The sequence below is a fragment of the Myotis yumanensis genome, unplaced genomic scaffold, assembly GCF_028538775.1.
Source record: "Myotis yumanensis isolate MYYU_CA2020_CCGP unplaced genomic scaffold, mMyoYum1.0.hap1 SCAF_10, whole genome shotgun sequence".
Lineage (NCBI taxonomy): Eukaryota > Metazoa > Chordata > Mammalia > Chiroptera > Vespertilionidae > Myotis > Myotis yumanensis.
In genome coordinates, this window is record NW_027223761.1 from 13,000,887 (window position 1) to 13,025,990 (window position 25,104).

The 25,104-nt window shown below is 39.0% G+C and overlaps 1 protein-coding gene across 5 annotated transcripts in view; it reads right to left on the bottom strand.

The window, feature by feature from the left end:
• Positions 1–25,104, bottom strand: part of LRRC4C (leucine rich repeat containing 4C) — a 983,070-nt gene that overhangs the window by 582,231 nt on the left and 375,735 nt on the right. For all 5 annotated transcript variants that reach the window (XM_070427824.1, XM_070427819.1, XM_070427820.1 and 2 more), the window contains one exon: positions 844–927. The gene's annotated coding sequence lies outside the window, so the exon portion shown is untranslated. The remainder of the gene's footprint in view (positions 1–843; positions 928–25,104) is intronic.

Genomic DNA, 25,104 nt, shown 5'->3' on the forward strand with positions numbered 1-25,104 from the left:
AAAGTGTTAGGATTAAAATCTAATATTTTAGCAAGTAAAAAATAGACTATATAGAGGGATTATTTAAAGTCTAAAGAAGAAAAAAAATAGTGTTGTTCACATCAAATAGCCTCATGTTCTCTAGAAAGTAGAAAGTTGTTTCATTTGAAACTGAGAAAGTCTGGGGAAGATTTTCATTCAAGAAGAATAGAGATTTTGAACAACCATGAAAGGACTGGGACATTTTAAGTGGCAGGGTCACACAGCATGAAAATGTTGAATGTCTTTGCTATGTCAGCAAACAGGCACTATCCTTGCCTGCATGGAGCATTTGAGCTAGGGACAGACACATCAAACAATCAAATAATTACACCAATGAACATGAACTTGGCCATTGGCAAGGTAAGCATGGCAGGGGATAAAGCTGATAGGAAACAAGAGGGTTAGAGGGAATCCAGTGCAATTGGCTGACATTGGATTCAGGGAGGCAAGTAACACTAACTGTGGCATCTGGTAGACTAGAATGATAGAGAAAGACACAGGAGGAAAAATGATGAGTTCTGTAGGAGGGGAATAAGTGGGAATATATACAGCTGTGGTCAGAAAGCAGGCTTTCACAGTTTTACTAGCAGCAGAACAGCTATGAGAGACATAGTGGTTCCAGGCAAAAATGCAACATGTGCACTTTGAGAAGAAATGGAGCCAGGTGCATGCGCAAACCCCACTCTCACCAGTGAGAGCTCGCCTATGACAAGGTTCCAGCAATTAACCATATTAATTCAGTCTACTCCAACGCACTTTAAGTCACACAGGAGACAATTTTTCTTTCTCCTTTTATAAAATAGTCACGAATGCTGTACTCACATATATTCAGTGAGTCAGGGTTTCCAGCTCATGTGGTCTCGCTCTCCCTGGGTGATCTTGCAGCCTCACAAGACAGAACCATGTCTAGGAAAGAGATGAAATTGAACTTGGCATTACACTTAAGGAAGTTAGAAAATAACTCAAGCATAATTATTCGAAATTAAAATCCACCTAGTGGAGTAACCTAGGGGGAACAATTTATATTTCTATATATTTATCCAAGTGTACATTCATTTTATAGTATGCCTTGCTTGAGGCTTTTCCAAGAATACAAAAGGCTTTATAAAAAATGATAGTAATCATAATATTTAGTTCTGGATAAATACCTCCCTTTAACAAATTTTTCTATTGGACTGTAAAGCAATATTTTTCTATAAAGGAAAAAAAGTACCAACTGCTAGTATGACTTAATCTTTCTTTGCACACTCTATTTTATTCAAATGAATGTATCCCTCATTCCTGATCATGCTTGGCTTTTCATCCCTTTATGGCATTGCTCATTCCAGCTTATCTGTTTGAAATATCATTATATTTGTTCTTTCCCATTTACCTCCCAACAGACTTAAAGTGATTATTTAATACCCAGCTCAAATATTACCTTTTCCCTCAAAGCTGTCAAAATTAATCTCTACCTCATCTATATTCCCACAGTCTACTGCTTGTCATTTGTTATGAAACTTATAACCAGTGTTTCTAATTCTATCTACCTGCCTTTGAGCTTTGAAAACGGGCAGGATGTTTTACCTGTGAGGATGTTTTTTTCTTAAACACCATCTAACCTGTGTACATAACATATCTACACTAATAAAAGAGAAACATGGTAATTAGTGTATGACTGCTACCCTTCCCATTGGCTAATCAGCATATCCTTATGCAAATTAACTGTCAGCCAAGATGGCGGCCGGCAGCCCTGCACTGAAGCGAGCAGGGAGGCTTGCTTGCTCCAGTGACTGCGGACTCCAACGTTCCCCGCCTAACTTGCCAGCCTCTCAGCTGCAACTCTAAGCAACTATGTACTATGTTGCAAATAAGAAGCTAAACAAAACCCCAGAAACCGGCTTTCATTCAGCCAGGTTCACCCAGCCAGACTGCAACATTGTATCGATGTTTTCAGCAGCGAGGCCTCAGAGCTAAAGCTGGCCCAGAATAAAAAAAAAAACACAAAAAACAAAGAAAACAAGGAGCAGTTGGGAGCTTCAGTTACTCGCCAGTTGGAAAACAGCCCTCAGTCCCTCACCCAGACTGGCCAGGCACCCCAGTGGGGACCCCCACCCTGATCCAGGACACCTTTTAGGGCAAACCAGCCAGCCCCTACCCATGCACCAGGCCTCTATCCTATATAGTAAAAGGGTAATATGCCTCCCAGCACCGGGATCAGCTGAGCAGCAAGGCTCCCTGCACCAGGATCAGCGTGACGGGGGGCAGCTCCCAAACCCCCTGATCGCCCTGTGGCTCTGTGAGTGATAGGGGGCAGGGCCACAACTTCCCTATCCGCCCTGCTCTGTTCGTGACAGGGGAAGGCACCCCAACCCCCTGATCAGCCCTGCTCTGTGCCTGATAGGGGGGAGCTCCCCAATCCCCTGATTGCCCTGTGGCTCTGTGTTTGACAGGATGCGGCGCACCAACCCCCTGATCGGCCCTGCTCTGTGTGTGACAGGGTAGAGCCATAACCTCTCCATCGGCCCTGCCCCGAGTGTGACAGTGGCGGCGCCCCAATCTCCTGATCGGCCCTGCTCTGTGGGTGATAGAGGGTGGTGCCCCAACCCCCCTCCACGGGCCTTGCTCTGTGCGTGACAGGGTAGAGCCATAACCTTCCCATTGGCCCTGCCCTTAGTGTGACAGGGTGCAGTGCCCCAACCCTCTGATCCGCCCTGCTCTGTGTGTGACAGGGGGTGGTGCCCCAACCCCCCAATCGGCCCTACCCTGAGCATGACTGAGGGTGGCATCGCAACCTCCTGATCCGCCCTGCGCTGTGCATGATGGGGTAGCACCCCAACTCCCCAATCGGCCCTGCTCTGAGTCTGACCAGGGGCTGCACCTAGGGATTGGGCCTGCCCTCTGCCACCTGGGAGCAGGCCTAAGCCAGCAGGTCGTTATCTCCCGAGGGGTCCCAGACTTCGAGAGGGCACAGGCCGGGCTGGGGGACCACCCTCCCCACCCCCCCCCCCCCCCCCCCGTGCACAAATTTTTGTGCACTGGGCCTCTAGTTCAAATATAATGTACAATTGCTCCTTGCTCTATTGTGGAGTAAATCTGCCATTTAGTATTGCTATAGTCAGGGATTTTCACTATTGTACCAATCTGATATATATTTTCTCAATGAAAATACTTTCTTTCAGTTTTTGTTTGTTTGTTTGTTTGTTTGCTTCCAGGGCATCATTCTCTCTACTTTTCTGCCCTCAACTGATTATATGTAGTCACCTCTGAAATTTTCTCATTTTTCCAGACTTGTCATAATACAATGTACCCTGGCTTACATCTTGAACATCTCCTATTTTCTTATTTTCTATTACACTAACTTTTTTTTGTGATCTAATCTAGGTTTATGACTTTAAATATCATCATCTATATACCAGGGATTTTCAAACTTTTATATTAGCCCAGTTTAGCATGAGCACAAAACTTCTGAGTAATCATCTACTCTATAGACCCACTTCAATGCTAACAGACAATATACAATTAGCATACCCTAAAGTCCCTCCCATTACCAAGTTTCTCCTCCTATAATTTCTTCAAAGAGAAGGGAAAGTTTATCCTACCATTTTCTCATTCCAAAAAACTTCCAGTCATCTTGACCCCACTCTTTTCCCCATACTCCATATCAAGTAAATTAACAAATCTGATAGCTGCTAACTTCAAAATATATCCAAAATGGAGCAAAAATATGACCGCATTTTCCATCTCTATGTCAAAAATTCTGACTTAGTTCATGAAGTTGATTCCTGGTGAACTCAGAATTAATTTGAGTTTTTGTAAATTCTAAAGTAGGACATTTTCTACACTTTTATTATTAGTAATAGGCTATTCATACTTGCCTAATTTGCAAAGCCAGCAAAAAGTTATATGTTAATAATGACAACTATACAATCTAACATTTTTGAGCACTTACTATATCTCAGATACTAATATCACTGATAACCTATATTAGTTCATTAATTCAAAAACAATCCTGTAATGGTGACACTATAATTATCTCCATCTTAAAATGAAAATGGGAATAGAGAGATTAAGTAATTTGACAAGGACACGCAGCTAGCAGTTCTGAAAATGGCATGCCAATCTAGGCAGTTTTGAGACACAAAAACTAAATTTTTAAAAAGTATTTTCTTTTTTCCTCTGTTTTATTAAGATATAACATTACATAAGTGTAAGTTGCACAACATAATTTGACATATGTTTCTATTAAAATGATTACCACAATAAGTTTAATTAGCATCTATCATTTCACATTATTATAATTTTTTCTTGTGGTGAGGACTTTTAAAGTATACTACCTTGGCAATATACAGAACACTATTGTTAACTGTAGCCATTATGTTGTGTATTAATCCCCAAAATACAACATTTGGAAGTAACACAGCAGAGTGCCCAAAGCCAATCACTTGTACCCCAATTGAGAAAGTTCAGGGAATATCTAAAAACCTAATAATTCATTAAAAAACAGAGTAACTGATACTATGGTAACATCTTCAGGACCTGCTTACTTATACTTCACCAATTACTTAATAAGCATTCAGTCTCCACTATAATTCACTCCTCTTTGTCATCACTTCCATGAACCGACTCATTATAATGGTAGAGAGTAGTAGCAGTAATCACTCTGTGATTATCAAGAGCCAATAACATGGTTATGACTAATATCAATCAAATTAGGAGTGTCCCTGCTAGAGTCACTTAATAAGAATCGCTTGAGAATGTTCTATCAGTAGGGATTGCATTTTGGCAGAAGGGGGCGAAGATGAAGGAACAGGCCTATGTCCTCCTGCAGTTCTGACAATTTGTTTCCTTCTGATAAACGGCTCTTCTGGCAGGAAAAGAAAAAGGTAATCTCCCTCTGACCTTTCTTCCTTTGGATGAGAGCACCACAGTGATTATGAACTGTCTCAGGAAAAAGTCCCAGGAGAAGGGTGAGGAAACCTACAGATAATGTAGAGTGCTACATGACAACAAACCAAAGCAGTGTTTTAGGATCTGCCTGTCTCACACCAGAGAGAGGCTTCGAACAAATCATCATTATAAGCATGATCACAGCAGTAGGGAGCATAGGTTGGACATATACAATGTGCCTGGTAATATCATAAGCGCATTACCTGATTTATTTTGCTTCTGTGTTGTACCTTGGCTTGGAGGTGCCATTGGTAAGGCCCCTTAGGTATATAAACATGATGTCCCTGAAAATATAATCTAAGTGAGGCAGACTTGAGGAAATTGAGGAAAAAGAAGTTAAATGATGGTCTTAGATCAAATGGTTACTATCAGAGCTGAATAACTTCCACCTGGCATGCCACATTTCTTCTCACTTGACTTCTCACCCTCCCACAAACCCCTCACTGTGTGTCTTTATAATTAAACTAGAGGCCTGATGCATGAAAATTGTGCACTCGGGGGGAGGGGTTTCAAAGCCCGGCCTGTGCCCTCTTGCAGTCTGGGAGCCCTCAGGGGATGCCCAACTGCCGACTTAGGCCCGTTCGGGGAATGGGCCTAAGCTGGCAGTCAGACATCCTTAGTGCTGCTGCGGAGGCGGGAGAGGCTCTTGCCAGCTCTGCTGCACTCACTGTGAGCCTGGCTCAGGGCTTCTGGCTGAGTGGTGCTCCCCCTGTGGGAGTGCACTGACCACCAGGGGGCAGCTCCTACATTGAGTGTCTGCCCTGTGGTGGTCAGTGCGTGCCATAGCGACTAGTTGTTCTGCTATTCAGTCGATTTGCGTATTAGCCTTTTATTTTAGAGGATGGAAATAACTATGCAATTGTATACATTTCAAGTTTTTCCACAACTAATGATTTTATTTTGCAGATGCATGTTTTAGAAGCTATCCAGAATTGAAAAAATTACACAACTCTACTGAGAGTGAGTCAGTGGATGGCTGCATAGGGTTGGGGCACATAGAGAAAATATCATCAAAATGTTAAAATAGTAATCATATAATTACACAGTGCTGTATAAACCTGCTTATGGTGTAATATCAAGTAAAAAGGGAATTTTAAAAATGACATATATTCTATAATTGTGTATATACTATATATGTGTCCACATACAAGGATAAGATGGAAGAACATGGGACGATTTTCTCATGATTTGTTGAACATAGTATAAGATTGAGTAATACATTTATATTGAGCAATTAATATTTTAACAAAATTGTTTGATATAACTTTTGAAATTGGAACATAATTTTTAAAGATGATTTTTATTTTATTTTATTTTTGTTTTATTGCTTAAAGTATTACAAAGAGTATTACATATGTCTCCTTTTTTTTTCTAAAGATGATTTTTAATTGATTTTAAGGAGAGAGGAAGGGAGAGGGAGAGAGAAACATCAATGTGAGAGAAACATCAATCAGCTGCCTCTTGCACGCCCCCTGCTGGGAAATGAGCTCACAACCCGGTTATGTGTCCTAAATAGGAATGGAATCCTGGACCTCTTGGTGCATGGGTTGATGCTTAACCATTGAGCACACTGGCTCGATGAAAATATAATATAATTTTTAAAAATACATGTCATAATGACACTTCTGAAATTCATAGAGATGCTGTAGTTTCAGTGGTCACATAAATCTAGCCAAACATTTTGTCTTCAATGCTTGTTATAAAAGACTATTAAGAATCACTCTAGCCCTAGCCAGTTTGGCTCAGTGGATAGAGTGTCAGCCTGGGGACGGAAGGGTCCCAGGTTTGATTTTGGTCAAGGGCACATGCCTTGGTTGTGGGCTTGATCCCCAGTATGGGGCATGCAGGAGGCAGCTGATGAATGATTCTCTCTCATCATTGATGTTTCTGTCTTTCTCTCCCTCTCCATTCCTCTCTGAAATCAATAAAAATATATGTTTTTAAAAAGAATCACTTTAAGTGAGCAATGGGGGGATAAGGACACATATATAATACCTTAATCAATAAAGAAAAAAATAAATTACTTTAAATTGTTATATCTTCTTTTCAAAACCACAAATCCTAGCACACATGCCAGTCAGTAATTAATTCTTATACACTAGTTTTCCCTCAAAAATCATCTTACTGTATATAAGAGATTAGTAGCCCCCCCCAAAATGAAAAGTGATCTAATTCATTCAGTACATATTTTTAAATACTGTTTCAGGCACAATTTTAAGACCCTAGGATTTAACGGAAAGTCAAAAGTTAGTTTGTAGTTAGCTTTGGATCTGTAACAGTCAAGAGTTTAAAGTTAATTCTATGGAAAGGGAAAGGGCTCAAGAAAGGATCTGAAACAAATTTGTAGAGAAAGGTGGCAGAGCCTTGTTCCTGTGGCAGTTTTCTGAGTAAATGTTTTCAGAAAAATAAAATGTTACATAAAGCAATTTAGATATCGCTTTCCAACTCTTATCCCTTCACTCAATCACCTTATCATCAGAACATCTGTTCCAGCGAAAGGAAAATGTCATGAAGGCTGGGGTTTATTTAATTCACCACCGTATCCCCAGCACAAAGAACGGTCCCTGTGCTATGCCCATGAGGATCCAAATAAAGTTTAATTCATGCTAGCTTACCCTGCTATAAAAATGAATACAATGTGGTCTACCTCTATAGGGTATTAATTCAGGTGGCTACTTATAAAGTCATTTATAAAGCATACACTAGGTATCAGACATGTAATACATGCTATTATTATAAACTTATGTTATCACAGTTCCCTCACTTTTTACTTGACCTCGTGTGCCTCAGTTTCCTCATCTGTAAAATGGTAATAATGATTACCTATTGGGATTGTTATGAGAAGTAAACAAGAATATCTTTGTGCAGGCATATCTCAGAAATATTGCAGGTTCGATTCCAGACTACCACAATAAAATGAATCACAATACAGTGAGGCTCATGATTTTTTTCCAGTGCACACAAAGTTATATTTATACTACCCTCTAGTCTAACTGTGCAATAACATTATGTCTAAAAAAGCAATGTACATAGCTTAAATGAAAATAATTCATTCCTAAAAAATGCTAACCACTAGCCTTCAGCAACTCATAATCCTTTTCGCTGGTGGATGGTCTTCAAGTTGTAAAAAGCAAAATATCTGTGAAGTGAAATAAAGTGAAGCACATAATAAATTGAGGTCTGCCTGTATATGAAAAGTACTTACAAAAGTGCTTGGACTCGTAATATGTACCAGAGAAGAATATGAAAATATACTGGGATTGGAAGCTCATGGTAACACTTTGAAAAAGCTTTCATCTCTACTTTACCGAGGAGTAAACAGATGCAAGATAGCTAAGCAATTTCGTCAAAGGTCTGCTGTTCATTTAGAAGTGTTTTTCCAATCCCCACCTCCTGTTCATCCCCTTGCCTACACTCCTAGATCAGACCCTGCTTAGACTTTGTCAGTAACTAGTTTCCTCACCTCCCTTTTTCTTGCTTTATTTTTCGTATTTTAAGTACATATAAAATTATATTGTTTTCCTCTGTTTAAAAACCCAAATGACTCTATATTGCTTGTATAATAACCACCAGGTTTCTTAGAAGATCATTTCATGCTTTTAATTGCATATTTCAATATTTCATTTATTAATGTCACAACATTGTAGTTAAAACACTGGGCAATTAAACTAAGGTAAGATACTCCAAAAATCAGGCAGACCTTGGTTCCGGTCACTAGTGGTCAAGCTACTAGTGGTGCAATGGTCTGCATGCTGTTTTACTTATTTAATCCTTAGCATCTCATTTGGAAGATGTGGATGACAGCATTTAATGCATAATTTTTGTGCACATAATAATCACCAGTAAATGATAGTTATTATTATCGCTACCTATGGTGCAAGATCAACACCAGCCATGATGAAGCGATCACTCATGAACCAGAGAACCCAAGTGTAAAAATTGGATTGAAACAAAATAAAATTGGCTGGAGTCAATCAATGACATAGGATTTCAGAGTTAGATGGCAAAATCAGTATAATTTGTGTGATGATAAAATTCAATTACAAATGGAGTATTTCATTATTTTTTACTCTTTATCAGAAATAAAAATATAAACATGACGTAACATAAAATAATAAAAATAAACCAAATAAGTTATATTATTGCATGGATCAGAAGAGGTTTGTAATGAACTTAGCAGAAACAATAGAAACATTCTATACCCCAAGTCTAACTCAAAATATTAAGAATTACTGTGTGATTTTATAGCTCTCCAAGAATATGCTTTCCTACTAATGAGTACTCTCATATAGATTTTACGCATGCTTATGTTAAATATAGGTTAATTGACAGATATTTTGAAATGCTTGGAGTGATTAATCAAGGCTGTTTCATTTAGTGATGAGAGATATTCACAAAATTTCAAGATTTCAAGTTTAGTTGAATTTAGTTTATAAGCATGAAAACTCATTTGAACTCAAGGAAATATTTTGGGCCCACAGAAGCTAAATGGTGATATTATGAAACACAAACCTAGCATTACTGACCTTGAGCTAACTTCCAGGTATCTTCAGATTAATTTTCAGTGTTAGCTGAGATGTAGTTTTACTTGTTTTAACCTAAATAAACTCATGTTAGATAAGATCACATTTGTGGTATTCCTTTATCCAAGTGGTCACTAAATATCCACTAAGTACCAAGTAGTATGCAAAGTGCTAAAAATAAAACAAGTAGTATACCTTTTTTCCTGATTTTACTGACCTCATAATCTAATAAGGAAATAGATAAATAAAATATAGACACAATATTGATTTGTGATGGTATGTGTACAGAATCAAGAAGGGCACCACATGGCTACATGAGTGCAGTGTCCAGAAGCAGACACCAAGAAGGCAATAGACATTTAATCAATTTATTGGGGGAAATACCTGTAAATGATAAAGGTGAAATGTTCAGGAGAAAGAAAGCTTTCAGACTACAGTAGAAGTCTAACAGGTGTGAAAGAGAATGGAAGGCTATAAGGTTGGACAGAAGTGTCAGGAGAGGCAGCACCATCCTAAGAAAGGTTGAGTAGGACAGTGGGAAGTCCTTGAGCTCTTGTTGTCCATTACAGGAGTCCTGCGTTTCATGCGTTTCATAGCAATGGGCCTATGCTAGTAGCAGTCATTGGCTGGGAGCAGCCCAATGGAAACAGCCTATCAACAAAAGCCCCGGTGGATACTGAAAGCAGCAGCTAGTGTTGTCAATCATTTATGCTCCCAGCAGCGAGCCCAGTGACATACTTTGATGGCCACACCATGGAGTGCTCAGTTTTCCTTGTGGACAAGGATTTCAGAGGGTTTTGAAAGATGAATAAGAAGTCACAGAGTGGACAAGATGGGCAAGCGTATTCCACGCAGGGACCAATGCAGAGAGACAGAAAACAGCATGGCAAGTGTTGGGGAGTTACAAGTAGTGCATTAGGTGAGAGGACATGACCAAAGGTGCTGGCAGCCAGTGCACCAACAGGTGAGACTAGAAAGGGGCAGGACTCCGATCACATAGAGCCAGGCAAGTGCTACAGGGATGTTTGGCTTCACTGTGAAGGTGATGTGGAGTCACTGGAGGATTCATGTCAGGCACAGTGCAGAACGAGTCCTGGGGTACGGAGCACATTCAGAGGGAGAACCCCAGGAGGTGAAGGAGCGGGAGATACTAGTAGTAAAGACAAGATCGTACCACACAGACGTGGGTCCTAATCGTAGCTGTACCACTTAGCAACCATGTGCCCATTGAAGTCATTTAACGCCCCTGAGCCTATATTACTGATCTTCTATATTGGGAATTACATACCTACTTACTTCATGGTGCCCCGAGGATCACAGGTGAAAAGTGAATAGGAGCATGCTTAGGGGCTCAGGTGCCCACAGCAGACAGAAACCTCCATTCATAGCCTGGTATTAGTGTGTGACCATCATCACATTATATATATCCCCTCTGTAAACCTCGGTTTCCCTAAGTGTCAAATGCCGGCAAAAACACACCTCTCTCTCATGGGGTTTTCCCCTATAAGGTGACAGGTGTGCAGCAGGAGTAGGAAATGCTCGGTAGCTAAGTACTAGGTGCTGTGCTAAGTGCCTCACACACTTGTAATATTCTGTTTTCACAGCACCTTGGCTGGCAGGTTATTCTCTCCCCCTGAGTTTCGAGGAGCAGATTTCCGCTTGAAGAGATTAAGTAGCCGGCTCACTGTCACACAAATGACTGCTGGGTTACAATTCTCAGTTGCCTGACTTCAAAACCCATATTCTTAACCATTATTCTCTATTACCCTCCATTCCAGCACTAAGCAAAACCATCTACCTGCCAAAGAAAATGCAATTCTAAGAACTCACTTGTTGGCTACGGTTGGGTTTCTTTGTAATATCAGCAAGCTTTAAAGCAGAGTTAGGGGCCATTTAAACAAAGCTTCCCGGTTTGCCCCAAGAGATGCTTTATCCAGTTCTTTTAAATGGGACATTAAAGACATCACACAGATTCTGATATAAGCTGTGCTGCACCATTGGAAATTGGCTTCAATTGGCAAGGGAAGGAGGGGGAATGAAAATGACGAAGGCAGTGTTTTCAAAACTGTCTCCCCATCTAGAAAATTCGTTGGGCTGTTCACACACATTAAGCTCCTCATTCTAACGAGGAATACATTTCTCTCCTAACAATAAACAGGCTTGATACAGATAATCAAAATGGATGAAAAATTGACCTATTAAGTCAGATCTATAGCGATTAGGCACAAATCAGGATCTATGTAGGCCTCCTTTTTCCTCATCTCTACTTTCAGACATATTTTTAATTTAAAATGCTTCATTTCAGCCAGCTTCAGTTTCTTAGCTGAAATAGCATGAGTTTAAGGTTGCCTTAAATACTGAACATAAACACCCACAATTATGTCTAGCACCTATTAGCTACTCCATAAATGTTATTTCCCTTGGGTGAATTGAAAAGAATGCTTCTGAAAATCATTTGATTATGAGAAGATAATTCTAGAAGTAAACAAAGGGAATATTGTATTACTAGCTGCAGAACAGTTTAAGCTTTTTCTTATTAATATCTGTATTAAAAAGCTAGAAGCATTTAGCACTCACATGTGCCTCTGTAACAGAGTTGGACCATATAGTTTAAGGAGAAGAAATTTTATCCTCATTTATCAATTGTGAGATCTTTATTTTCAAGAATTTTGTTGATTTCTCCTCTGAGGGGGGTCACATTCAATACAGAAACATAGATCTGTAAGAAGTTCAAAATGCAGATACATTTTACCCCCAGCTTCAATGGAAAGGAGGCAAAGAAGTTGCCTCTGGCATTAAAAAACTGACCAGCTAGCACAACCATCATGGCTCAGTGGTTGAGAATCGACATATGAACCGGGAGGTCATGGTTTAATTCCAGGTCAGGGCACATGTCTGAGTTGTGGGCTCAATCTCCAGTGGGGGATGTGCAGGAAGCAGCAGATCAATGATTCTCTCTCATCATCGATGTTTCTATCTCTCTCTACTTCTCCCTTCCTCTATGAAATAAATAAAAATATGTATTTAAAAAAATAATATAGAAAAAAAAGAAAGAAAGAAAGAAAGAAAGAAAGAAAGAAAGAAAGGAAGGAAGGAAGGAAGGAAGGAAGGAAGGAAGGAAGGAAGAAAGAAAGAAAGAAAGAAAGAAAGAAAGAAAGAAAGAAAGAAAGAAAGGAAGAAAGAAAGAAAGAAAGAAAGAAAGAAAGAAAGAAAGAAAGAAAGAAACCGACCGGCTAAATGACTTGAGGTCTGCTGACTTTATTAACAAAAGGCTACTCTAGATGATTTAGCTAGAACCTCTGACTCTTAAAAGCTCTCTGCTGGGGGAGTGAGGTGTGTTCTCAAGGCAGCTACCTTTCCCAGTAGATCTGGAAAGCTCAGAAGTTCAAGGGGAGATTACCAAAGCAGTCAGCTCTCAGGTCCTTGATGATTCTGCAAACACCTGACAGGTTTGATCCAACCACTTGCTAATTTTCCTTCTGAAATTATGCTCCAAGAAAGACCATTTCATATAGTTTAGAGCATAAGTCAAGACTTATCAACAAAAAAAAAGATTATATATACATATATATATATATATATATATATATATATATATATATATATATATATTTCTGCATTTTCCCATTCATCTCAAGTGCACATTCTCAATGTTGCTATGCAAGTTGATTGGGGCATTAATGCTCCTTTTGTCTGTTTCAATGGCCATGCTCTCCCCAGCCCCATTCACCCCTACATCTCTCTCTTCTACTCACAGGATCCTACTGAATCAGCCAAGGAAACATCTATTCTTTTTCTTAATTTTATACCAATTCGTTCTGGCTAATTACTACAGGAAATAAATCAAGATAATCTTTTTTATTATTGTTAATCCTTACCCCAGGATATTTTTTCAACTGAATTTTAGAGAGAGTGGAAGGGAGGAGAGACAGAGAGAGAGAGAAAAAAAAAACCCATCTATGTGAGAAAGAGACATCAATTGGTTGCCTCCTGCATTTGCCCTGACCAGGGCTGGGGATTGAGCCTGCAACCAAGGTAGGTGTCCTTGACCAGAATGGAAACTGAAACCCTTTAGTTCACTGGCTAATGCTCTATCCACTGAATCAAACTGGTTAGGGCAAGATAACCTTTAAGTAAACTGTATGAACTCATAAACATAATAAGCAGTTGAACACAATCTTACCCTACATAGTATGCATTGGAGTTCCTCTGACCCCAGTTTTAAAATTCATAAAATGAGTAATAGTCATGAACATGACGATGAATATAAATTATTTTAGAAGTTCTTTCAAGACAAATATTTGCTGATAAAGTGGAAGCAGTGATGACATAGAAAATTTGAATGTCTAGATCAATTGGTAAGTTAAGCAATCTACTCTCCACGGGGAAAGGAGTCTGTTCCTCTTGTGTATCCCTGTACTTAATGGACAGATTTATCGAGCAGCCAAAACCACATCATTTTCACCTCCAAGGAAGCCCCAAGGAGGAGGTTAGACTACTTTCAGACTGAGTGGGTTTTTTTTAATCAGAGCAAGATATTTATCAATTAATTATGTTGGAAATAAAAACAAATAGTATAAATTGGGGTTAGAAAAAATATATCTTTCTAATTTATAATTGTCTTTATATGATTTTTTGGTTTCTAATTAATTTTGTTTATAGAGAAATTTAAATCTAAATTTTAAAATGATGAAAAAATTAAAAATATAACCTTTATGATAAAAAGGGAGAAAAAATGACAACTACTTAGGAAATTGAAATAAATTCTAGGGTTTTTGTTGTTGTTTATTTGTTTTGTTCTGGAATGCAGTGAAGGTTCTTTGAAATCATACAATTCTTTTATCTGATGAACAAGATAGATCCAGAAGCATAGAAGTATGGAGCAGACGGATGAATATCAGAGGGAAGGCCCGGGTGGAGGGGTGGGGAGAGATTCACCTGTGTGCATAGCCGATGGACACAGATAATAGTGTGGTGAAGGCCTGGGAGGGGTGGGTGCAGGGTGGAGGGGTTCAGTGAAGTGGGAGGGGAAGGAGGACATCTATAATATTTTCAACAATAAAGATAAATTTAAAAAATCGAGAGAGGATTAACAAAACAAAACAAAAAAGAGAGAAAGAAATTATATGATTCTTCTGAATTTTACTTTAATCTGTTTTCCGGTAACAGAGCACTGAGTGATTTGGGGCTAGTTTTGTCCCTGTGGAGGCAAGTCCTTTCTGTGTACTCCACCTGCGGCTTCATGAATCATGAGGTTTTCTGCTCTAGCTGTTGGGCATCAGAAAGATTCCTAACCAGGAGCGAGTGCCAGGTATCCTCCTGTGTCTCCTTCAGGATGATTTCCAAGCCACAGTAGTTTCTTCAGACACATTCACTGGTCAGCTGAGAAGTCGAGGAGACACCTCTGCAGATCCCTATAGTGCTCTTCTCTCACTGTCTCTGTCTTTGCCTCTCTCTGCGGCCACCTCCTCTCTGATACCCTGTTCCTTAGAGCTCTAGTCCCCTTCACCTCCCTGCATCCCAGCTCTCTGCGTGAGTCCTAGTCTTCACACCAGACTCTGCAAACTCATAGCAGGCCAGATGCTGGCACAATTGTAGATCTCACACTTGGTTCTCTCAACTCTCTCTCATTGTTTCTCCAGAGTTACTGCCCTTTGTTGTTTCAAGTCCAATGTATTAAATACTGTTATGTCATATATTTTGTACATTTTAAATATTGTTTCAGGCAGGAAGTTAGATCTGGTCCCTTTGCTTGATTTTAGTCATCTCTTGTCCCACCTTGTGAAGTACCTTGATGGGTGTATCTCATTGCTTTCATCTTCTTATATGGCTCTGAGGTAAAGTTTGAATTTTTTTGTTGTTGTTGTTAATCCTCACTCGAGGATATTTTCCCATTGATTTTTAGAGAGAATGGAAGAGAGAGGGAAAGACAGAGAGAAACATCGATGTGAGAGAAACACATCCATTGGTTGCCTCCTGCAGGAGCCCTGACCAGGGCCAGGGCCGGGGAGGAGCCTGCAACCAAGGTACATGCCCTTGACCGGAATCAAACCTGGGACCCTTTGGTCTGCAGGCTGATGCTCTATCCACCGAGCCAAAGCGGCAAGGGCAAAGTTTGAATTTTTTATCGCTCCCTAATATAAGTCATATGTTCTAGTCAATCTGAGCTGTCCACTGTTTCTTAATATACCTCATATTTAAATATATTTCAACCCAGCCAGTGGGGCTCAATGGTTGAGCATTGACCTGTGAACCAGGAGGTCATGGTTTTATTCCCCATCTGGGCATATACCTGGGTTTCAGGCTTGGTTCCCAGTGTGGGGCATGCAGGAGGCAGCCAATCAATGATTCTCTCTCATCATTCATGTTTTTATCTTTCTCTCTCTTTCTCTCTGAAATCAATAAAAAAATATTTTAAAAATAAAAATAAATAAATAAACACTTCAAGTCCCATAGTTTTGAACCAAATAGCTCTTTTGTTTGGACTCATACTCATTGAAAAGAAAAAAGAAAAAAAAGACTACTAAGAACTTGTAAAGACTCAGAAATTCTAGGTTCCAGTACTAAATGTACCACTGATAAACCAACTAGGGAGAATATATTCTTCACTGAACTTTTTTTAAAAAAAATATTTTATTGATTTTTTTACAGAGAGGAAGGGAGAGGGATAGAGAGTTAGAAACATCCATGAGAGAGAAACATTGATCAGCTGCCTCCTGCACACCCCCCACTGGGGATGTGCCCGCAACCAAGGTACATGCCCTTGACAGGAATCAAACCTGGGACTCTTCAGTCCACAGGCCGACACTCTAGCCACAGAGCCAAACTGGTCAGGGCTGATATGTGTTTTTTAATTACTATACTATTACTGTAAAATACAAAACTGGAAAATATTAAAAATCTACATAAGACTGAACAATACAAAAGTGTATAAATAACAAAGAACGCTTTATCTTATCCTTCATTGCACTCATAACCCAAGTTAATTTATTTCTCAGAGGTAACTAGTGTTAACATTTTGAAATATATCATTCCAGAATTTTTCTACAAATACACATACATATGGAGTCATCTTACTTTTTTTCTTTTTATTTTTTTCTTTTATTGATTTTTTTACAGAGAGGAAGGGAGAGGGATAGAGAGTTAGAAACATCGATGAGAGAGAAACATCGATCAGCTGCCTCCTGCACACCCCCCACTGGGGATGTGTCCGCAACCAAGGTACATGCCCTTGACCGGAATCGAACCTGGGACCCTTGAGTCCGCAGGCTGACGCTCTATCCACTGAGCCAAACCAGTTAGGGCTTACTTTTTTTCTTTGAAAAAAATTAGATCCTGATAAACATATTGCTTTTCAACTTCCTCTTTTGTACTTAATATATATTGAGCATCTTTTCTTGTCAGAACATATAAAACTACCATATTCATTTTAAAGGCTGTTTAATATTTTGGATGAATACATGCATGAATCAGTGCAGTATAAGCCCAGATAATCACAGATAAGGATATGCTATATCCTTCCATTGTGGTGAAATATTAGCTGCACCAGAGAGAAAGTAATGGAAATAGTTCTGCACTGTTCTTCATAGAAATAAGGCCATTGTAATGTATAACAAAATATGGAGGGCAGAGACAGCGAAGTAAACTGTGCATTGATTTTTTTTATAAATTTTGACGGTGAATTGTTTTATGTTATTTCTGCTAAGCTCTCAAATAAAAAGCTACAAAGAGAGGGAAGACTCCTTTCCCAAAACTCTTCCCAGATAAAGAAATGGAGATTACATTGAGACATATTGCCTAGAATGAGACAATTGGGTTCAATACTGAAACACACATCATGCAACATGAACGGCATTCTACTGCTTTTGTTAGCTGACAGGAAATCGGAAGTGAAGACAGAGTAAAAAAGTTTTTTTCTGATGTAAAAAATCGTGCAGAGTTAAGAAGTAAAATGTATTAGGAGGAAAGTAGGTCACTAGCATGTGTTTACACAGCTTCTGTTATATATATAAATTGTACACATATTTGTTTTGTTGCCTAGAGTTATAGAAAAATCAATATGGCTGCATTTACATATTTTTAACTTGAATCTTAAATTGCTGGAGAATCTGTATAATAGCTGTAATTGTGTGCAGCAAGTTTTAGTCTAAGGGGTTTCCATATAAACAACTAATCATTAAAAGGTGAAAATACTAAAAGAAGGTGCTGCATTAAGGTGTGTTTTTAAATATATAATTAAGAAGAGGATCAACTGCGACAATACCCAGATATGGGATGAAGACTGGAAGTAGTCATGGTCACTATTTGTTTAGTAGAGCAGAGTGCCTGGGAGTTTAGTCTCTAGAGGGAAATTGCCTTCAGTTTAAATTCTGGCTCAGTTACTTCCTGGCTTTATTACCCTGGGAAAGATATTCAGTGTCTCCATGTCTCGATTTTCTAAATGTGAAATGGGTAACTACTTCAAAATCTGTTGTAATGGTTACCGGTAAAACATTAGTTTATTTTTTTTTATAACCAATTGCTTAGAAAAGTTAGTGACTGTTAATCTAATTCCCATGTGAGATTCAAGTATTGTCCAAGATATTTTACATGCTATTCTTCTCATCCTTCCAATATTCTTTAAGGTGAACAATTCTGTTCTGATTTTTAACAATGGTGAAAACTGCCCAGCTGACATGGCTCAGTGGTGGAGCATCAACCTAAGAACCAGGAGGTCATGGTTTGATTCCCAGTCAGGGCACATGTCCAGGTTGCAGGGTGAATCCCCAGGAAGGGGTGTGCAGGAGCAGCCCAATCAATGATTCTCTGTCTCTCCCTCTTCCTTCCTCTATGAAATAAATAAAAATATATTTTTAAAAAAGAATGGTGAAATACAATGTGACAATACAATGTAGAGACAGAACAGAGAGCGACCATATATGAGTGAGTGGACCCAAGCCTTTGTGTCTCCAGAGTCCAGTCTGTTGAGATAACAAGACTTTCTCCACAGAGAAAACATTTTCAGGTTTTATGTAGGGGACTTCGGAAGCATGTAGACTGGCTTTGGAGACTGGTTTTGAAACTTAGGTTTCTTTCCCCTTTTTTATTCCATATCGATATGTACCATGAAATAGATGCTGACTTAGAGGTTCTCAAACATTTGCTCTTCTTCTGAGCTCTGTTGCCTTTTTTAAGTTGTTGTGCTCACTTTTTCTAGAACTGAGATGTTGCTTGAATTGAGAGGCAACCCTTCAGCACTGCAGATGTAAATTTTATAAATAATCTATTGAGACAGCTCAACATGAAGCCCACTGGATGCACTGATGATTAAGGGGAAGCTGAGCACATGGTCCAAGAAGATGCATGAGAGATGTCCCTTGTCCCTGATCCTAAGAGCCAGTCAGTACATACAGAAGTAGGTCACAAGCAATTGTTAAATTTCTTTCTGTACTTGTAAGTCAATGTTTTATTTAAGGCATCTCAGCATAACTCCATCTGGCCCTGGCATACATCTCTTTCCTAGCCCCAACCACAAGCCCCCCCCTCCCCCCGCCCCCCCCTACACACATGATTTTTCCCTTGCCCAGTGTGTAGCTCACAGATGCCTTTGCTCCTATGCAGTTGCCAAATCAGCTTCTTAAAGGCAGGGTAAATATAGTGTTCTCCACACAACAGTACTAATATACTAGAGTTATTAAGAAAGAAGTCTTTCTGAAACAAAATGACTCTAAGATGTTTCTCTCTTTTTTTTTTTTTGCATATCAAAGTACCCTGCCTTTATTCTGATTCATACAAAGAAGAAAATTACTTATCCACTGAGTATTAACAAGTAACTAATGTAATAAACCATATAATAATAAACCATAATAGATTGTGTAGGTACCAAATCTCTACAAAACACTCTTATGATTTACTGAAAGACTCTCTTTGCAAATGGTAAATCATTAGCCGTGATGTGGCTCTTGGTAACCGCAGATCTCCAGGAATGGTGCAGAATTAATATTTCTCCCTACCTTTCGTGTGTGATAACTGTGGGAAATCTAGTGCCATCTCTGTGATAAATCAAAATTCCAAAGATGTGTATTCATTTCTGGATCTTTTTTGCATTCTTCTCATAGGTTTATTTATTCCTGCACCAATAACAAATGTCTTAATTATTATAGCTTTTTTTCTTTCTTTATCAATTAAGGTATTATATATGTGTCCTTACCCCCCTGTTGCCCACCCCCCACTCATGCCCTCTCCCTGCTGGTGTCTGTGTCCATTGGTTATGCTTATATGCATGCATACAAGTCCTTTGGTTGATCTCTGTCCCTTAACCCCACCCTCTCCTACCTCCTCTTGTTTTATATTTGAGGTGGTATCCTACTTTCAAAACACAGTACATTAAAAAGGTTCTCCAGAGAGGGATTCTATTTAGAAAATATAGAAAATATTTTCTTTACAAGAAAAATAAAGAAAGTATGGAAAAACAAATTATTTGGTCTGTATATTCCAAAGGCCAACCACTGTATAGAAAGAATTTTACAATCTATTACCAAGGCTTTCTCTTTTCCTCTTACATGACAGACAAAGGTATGTACCAGCCACACCTCAGGTCCAAATTAAGTCCCATTTCCTTAAGAAAGGCCTCCTGGATACATATAACTCATAGCAACCCTCACCTTCTCTGAGCCTCTGAATATATCCCATTATAATTTGTCTTGTCACTTAGTAAAAATACCAAAGCTGTGTGTGATTACATAGGCCTATTTTCCCCATTATATTTTACACTTCTGAAAGGTGTCACTACAAGTCACAATCTATCTTCAGGCTTTAAACATCCTGCCATGCTACTGGATATAGGGAATACTCAACTGATATCCATTAAGCAAAAATAAACCAATGGCTAAAACCCGCAAGGACTTTATCTTTTTTACCAACTCTGAGAAAATGCAACATTAATAACATATATAGAAGGGCAACAAGGAACCTTCCAAAAGTCCAGGTGCAGTCCAAAGTTTTTGAGCAATTTTGGTCCTTTCAATATAATTCTTCCTTATTCTACTAGTAAAATCAAGGTTAACCCTAGGGTAATATTTTTAAACTTTCTTATATTTTCTATTTTATTTCATAGTCACAGAGGAAAGCTGCATACTAATATATCTTCTATCATTCTCAAGTCCCATGTGATCAAGAGTCTTAGAGATCCATCTGATGGAAAAATCAGAGATCCACACAAAAATAGTTTGACATTAATTAGAAGGAGGCCTAAAAACACAGGTGAGGAACTAGCAAATTTTCTGCTCCCTGTCCACGGGACATCAGAGCAATAGCAGTAAAGCTTACCCTTGCTCTTGTTTAAGCAATTGTGTGAAAATGACTCTACCATGCATAGGATCCCGTTGGCACCAACCATGCCTACATGTAAATTCAGGGAATGTTCACATTTCCTGTTTGCACAGAAACAACTTAGGGTTGTCTTATAAACCTTGGAATAGAACAACTCTATCAGAGAAGATGTGATGAAGCAACCTCTTCTTATAATTAGTTTTATTCCATTATTTTGGAAATTAGTATGTAAGAAAGATTTAGAAAGTTGTAATTATTTTGGCTTCTATATCACTATAAAACCCCTCTATAAATCAGATTTGAGGCATTTGCATGATTCTAATCAATGGGGTCAGTATGTGCGGTGATTTATCACCCTAAGTATCAGGAGGGTATTCTTACTTCAGTAGCACCAGGACCTTGGGTTCTTGGCATAATGGGGATGTTCGTACTGTGACATCGCTTTGCTAAAAGCCCAATTTCTGATTAAACTGGGGCTATTTCAAGTGTGATGAACCCTGCTTCTGTGCAATACAATAGCTCAGCCAATTCAGTCATGCACAATGCAGGGTTGTGTCACAGTGTGGTTGATGCAATAACAAAGGGATCCTAGGCAGCTAGGTGAGTCATCTGGTTATTGGCTGTGGCTTGGCACCACCACTTGCGATCTCTTTTCCAGCTCAAATTACCAGTGGAAATGATTTGGGGTCTGGTCTGTCTGGGGCTAATTAGACAACAGGAGAAAAGCAGAAATTATAGAAACCCTGTTTGTTTGTAACCATTTCCTCAGCTTGATCTCCAAAGATTGGGCTCAGAGAATCTTGGGGACAACACAGGGATCACTTTCCACCCCTCAGGCCCTCAAATCCTAGATGGTGAGACTTTTTGCCTGCTTCACTTTCAGAAAAAGGGCTGTGTGGACAACACATAACCATGGCAAATTAAGTTTATCAAGTTAATTTGCCATGGCATTTTAATTTGTGTTACATCCACATTTAAAAAAAATAATGTGCAGTCATGTTTTAAAAAGTATTTTCATTGATACGGAAACTGACTCATGAAAGATACAATTTTTATAAAGAGAGAACAAACTCATACAGATAGTTCAGGATATGTGACGGTATGTGGAGCGATATAACGAGAAACTAGAAGAGAATGCTTTAAAAATCAAAGGCTGCTTTTTTAAGGAAGATATGTAAGACATTATGAGAGATGATTTTCTTATTCTTTTTTTAAAGTTTCCTTTTGTCCATGATGTGCTATAGTGATAATGTATAGTCCTCATCACAGGGGGTAAATGTGTACTTTTTAAAAGATGGGAAATAAATATATCATATTTATGATTTCTTTGACCAGAATCACACTCTAACACTAGTTCAGGGAGTCAGAAATCTGACTAGTTGGGCCAAAACCCTGTTCTGAGGTATATGGGTTTTGCTTCAACTTATGAAAGGTTCTTTCTGTTTCCAAAAAGTTACTTAAAACACATTTGGAACTGACAACTATAATTCAGCAAAGACTCTCTTTTGTTTTGGCAAATCCGGACATGCACTCATAGGTAGAGGGAGGGGCACAGACCCAGGAAGCTCTTCAATTTACTGTGACTCTCCCTACAAAATCTTTTTTTTTTTTTAATATATTTTATTGATTTTTTACAGAGAAGAAGGGAGAGGGATAGAGAGTTAGAAACATCGATGAGAGAGATCGATCAGCTGCCTCCTGCACGTCCCCCACTGGGGATGTGCCCGCAACCAAGGTACATGCCCTTGACCGGAATCGAACCTGGGACCCTTCAGTCCGCAGGCTGACGCTCTATCCACTGAGCAAAACCGGTTCGGCTCCCTACAAAATCTTGATTAACACTTCGCTTCACTTTAGAAAAACCCATTTGTTCCACACATGGGAGAACAATTGCTTTGTTCAGTGAATCGGATTCCCTACCAACACTGTGTAAGCCTCCTTCTCATGCTCCCATGCGGTCTCCTCCGAATTAGAATGTGAGGTGATATGGACACAGCCTTGGAGCCAGCTAGCCCTTTGGCTTTCACTGTATTCCTGTGCGCTTCACTCAGAAAGGGCTGGATTACAGATGAGAAAGTGGGGCTCAGAGCTCTTGAACCGAGAACCCTGGAACATAGCACAAGTGGCCGAGATCCTGGAGCAAATAACTTCTGCTGATCCACTGTGAAAATTCAGCAAACTCAATAGTCCTTTAAAATTCCTCCTTTCACTCCTGGGGACCCAAATAGGCTCTTGTACTTATTTGCTGACTAACATGCTGTCCAGAGTCTTTTAAGAGAAAAATCTCATAAGTTATCAGCCAATGCTCTGCCCGAGTTTCAATGCTTTATGGTGAGCATTGCAATTTTCTGTTAGACACTGCTTGCAATAGAGAATATTAATTTCTGGAGGTCCCTGTTCAATATTCAGGAAAAAATTGGCACTGTTTAATATAAGATCTGCTGTGAATTTACCAAGGGATCTTAAATGAGATGACTAGGGAATAGATCTGAAGTTCTCATCTGCATAAGGGAATAATGTTATGTTTTTATGACTATCTTGTGAAGTTTAGGTAGGGAATTAAGAAAAATAGTATTTTTAAAAACATGAGAAGTATAGCATTATGCTGCACTTACATTCTTATAGGTTCACCCATGTCTCCATGAACATCAGCAACATTCTTGATTTATGTCTCTTCTTCATGTTAATACTCTGTACTCTTAAGACACTTGTGACTGTTTCTCTTCTTTTCTCCCCCATCAGTATGAACTCTCTCTGCTCCTACCCTGTTCTTACTCTGACCCTAATGGAATTTTATTTAATCTCATCATATGCTTGGAAGACTTTGTTCTATGACAAGGATAAGAAAAGTGGAGTTTACCTGTAAGAAAGAGCTGGGCATCTGAGATACCTTGGGCTGTTTTTTGGTTCCCAATAAGGAAAGAGAATTCAGAGGCAAAATCTAATGGAAACAATCTTCAGTAAATTATGAAAACTCTGGCCTGAAAGCAATATAAAATAATACTGAATATAAATTCTAGTTAACAAAATTTAAAAAAATATATTAAATAAAGTTTTCAAAGACACACACACACACACACACACACACACACACACACAATTCTGGGCATATGCAGAGCTGACTCTGAAACCAAAGACAAATTATGGCACATAATGTGGAAGAAGACCCTGCTTCCTACGTCTAAAGGGATCCCAGCACTGATCTAATACTTAAATTATTTTACTAAATCTAAAGACAGAAACTGTGGCATGCCCACTGACTTTTTTAAGACATACAGTGATGGTAACTTCTTTTTTCTAAGAGGATTTACAGAAAGAATAGATGTAGAAGTTGGAAAAGGAAAATCAGGGTGTGCAAGGAAATTGTACGTAACAGGTAGGCTAGTGCCACACATGATACATCTTTGTTTTCTAGGAGCCCTTGGGAGTGGGGGATGAGATCCAGCTCTTCCTGAGTTTACAGGGGCTGATGACAATATTCCCTAAGACAGAAGTTTGTAATAAAAAGTAAATCAATTTGTTTAAGTGTTTAGGAAAGTGTGTGGTACATAATTTATACAATATAAAATATGATAGGGGGTGAGGGTATGAGTGAGGGGGGTTGGGGGGCAAGGGGAGATAAGGCCACATATGTAATACCTTAATCAATAAAGAAAATGAAAAAAAGAAAAGAATATTCATTACAATGAAAAAAAAATATGGCAGTTATGAAAAAAGAGCTACTCTGACAAATTAGAGCATTTATCACATTGAAGTCAGTGCTTGATTAGATTTTTATCATTAGGTTCTCTGTTTTATAGGTATATCCCTCTGCCTGTCTCTTTCTCTCTCCCCTTTTCTCCCTCCTTTCATTTCCTTTTTTATGGTTCATAATGGCTAGCTATATTTTCTGAGCTGTTTCCACATTCACTTAAAATTCTGTTTTCTCATCTGGTAAATGAGAAATTGGAGTTATAACATGTGTAAGAATCCTTCAACAATCACCAAACTGTGATTTTCTGAATAGAATGACAGAGGAGATGGTTCTAAAAAGTGTACTTCATGGGTGACCAAGTCTAGACTCCTATCTCCTGCTCCCACTCACCAGGAAGAATCTTTAAGTATGGTGGGAGAGAGTATCTTACATACTTCCATTTCCTTTTCTAATGTAAAGCCTTCTGGTGGGTTTCAGCGTAGTCTTCTGTCAACTTCCATTCTGACAGGAGGTGGTATAATGCAGGAATTAAGGGCATGGACCCCACCATTGCCGCTGTTTGAAATCCAGTCCCCCCCCCCAGTTACTAGCTCTGTGACCTTAACAGTTTAATTAACTTCTTTATGT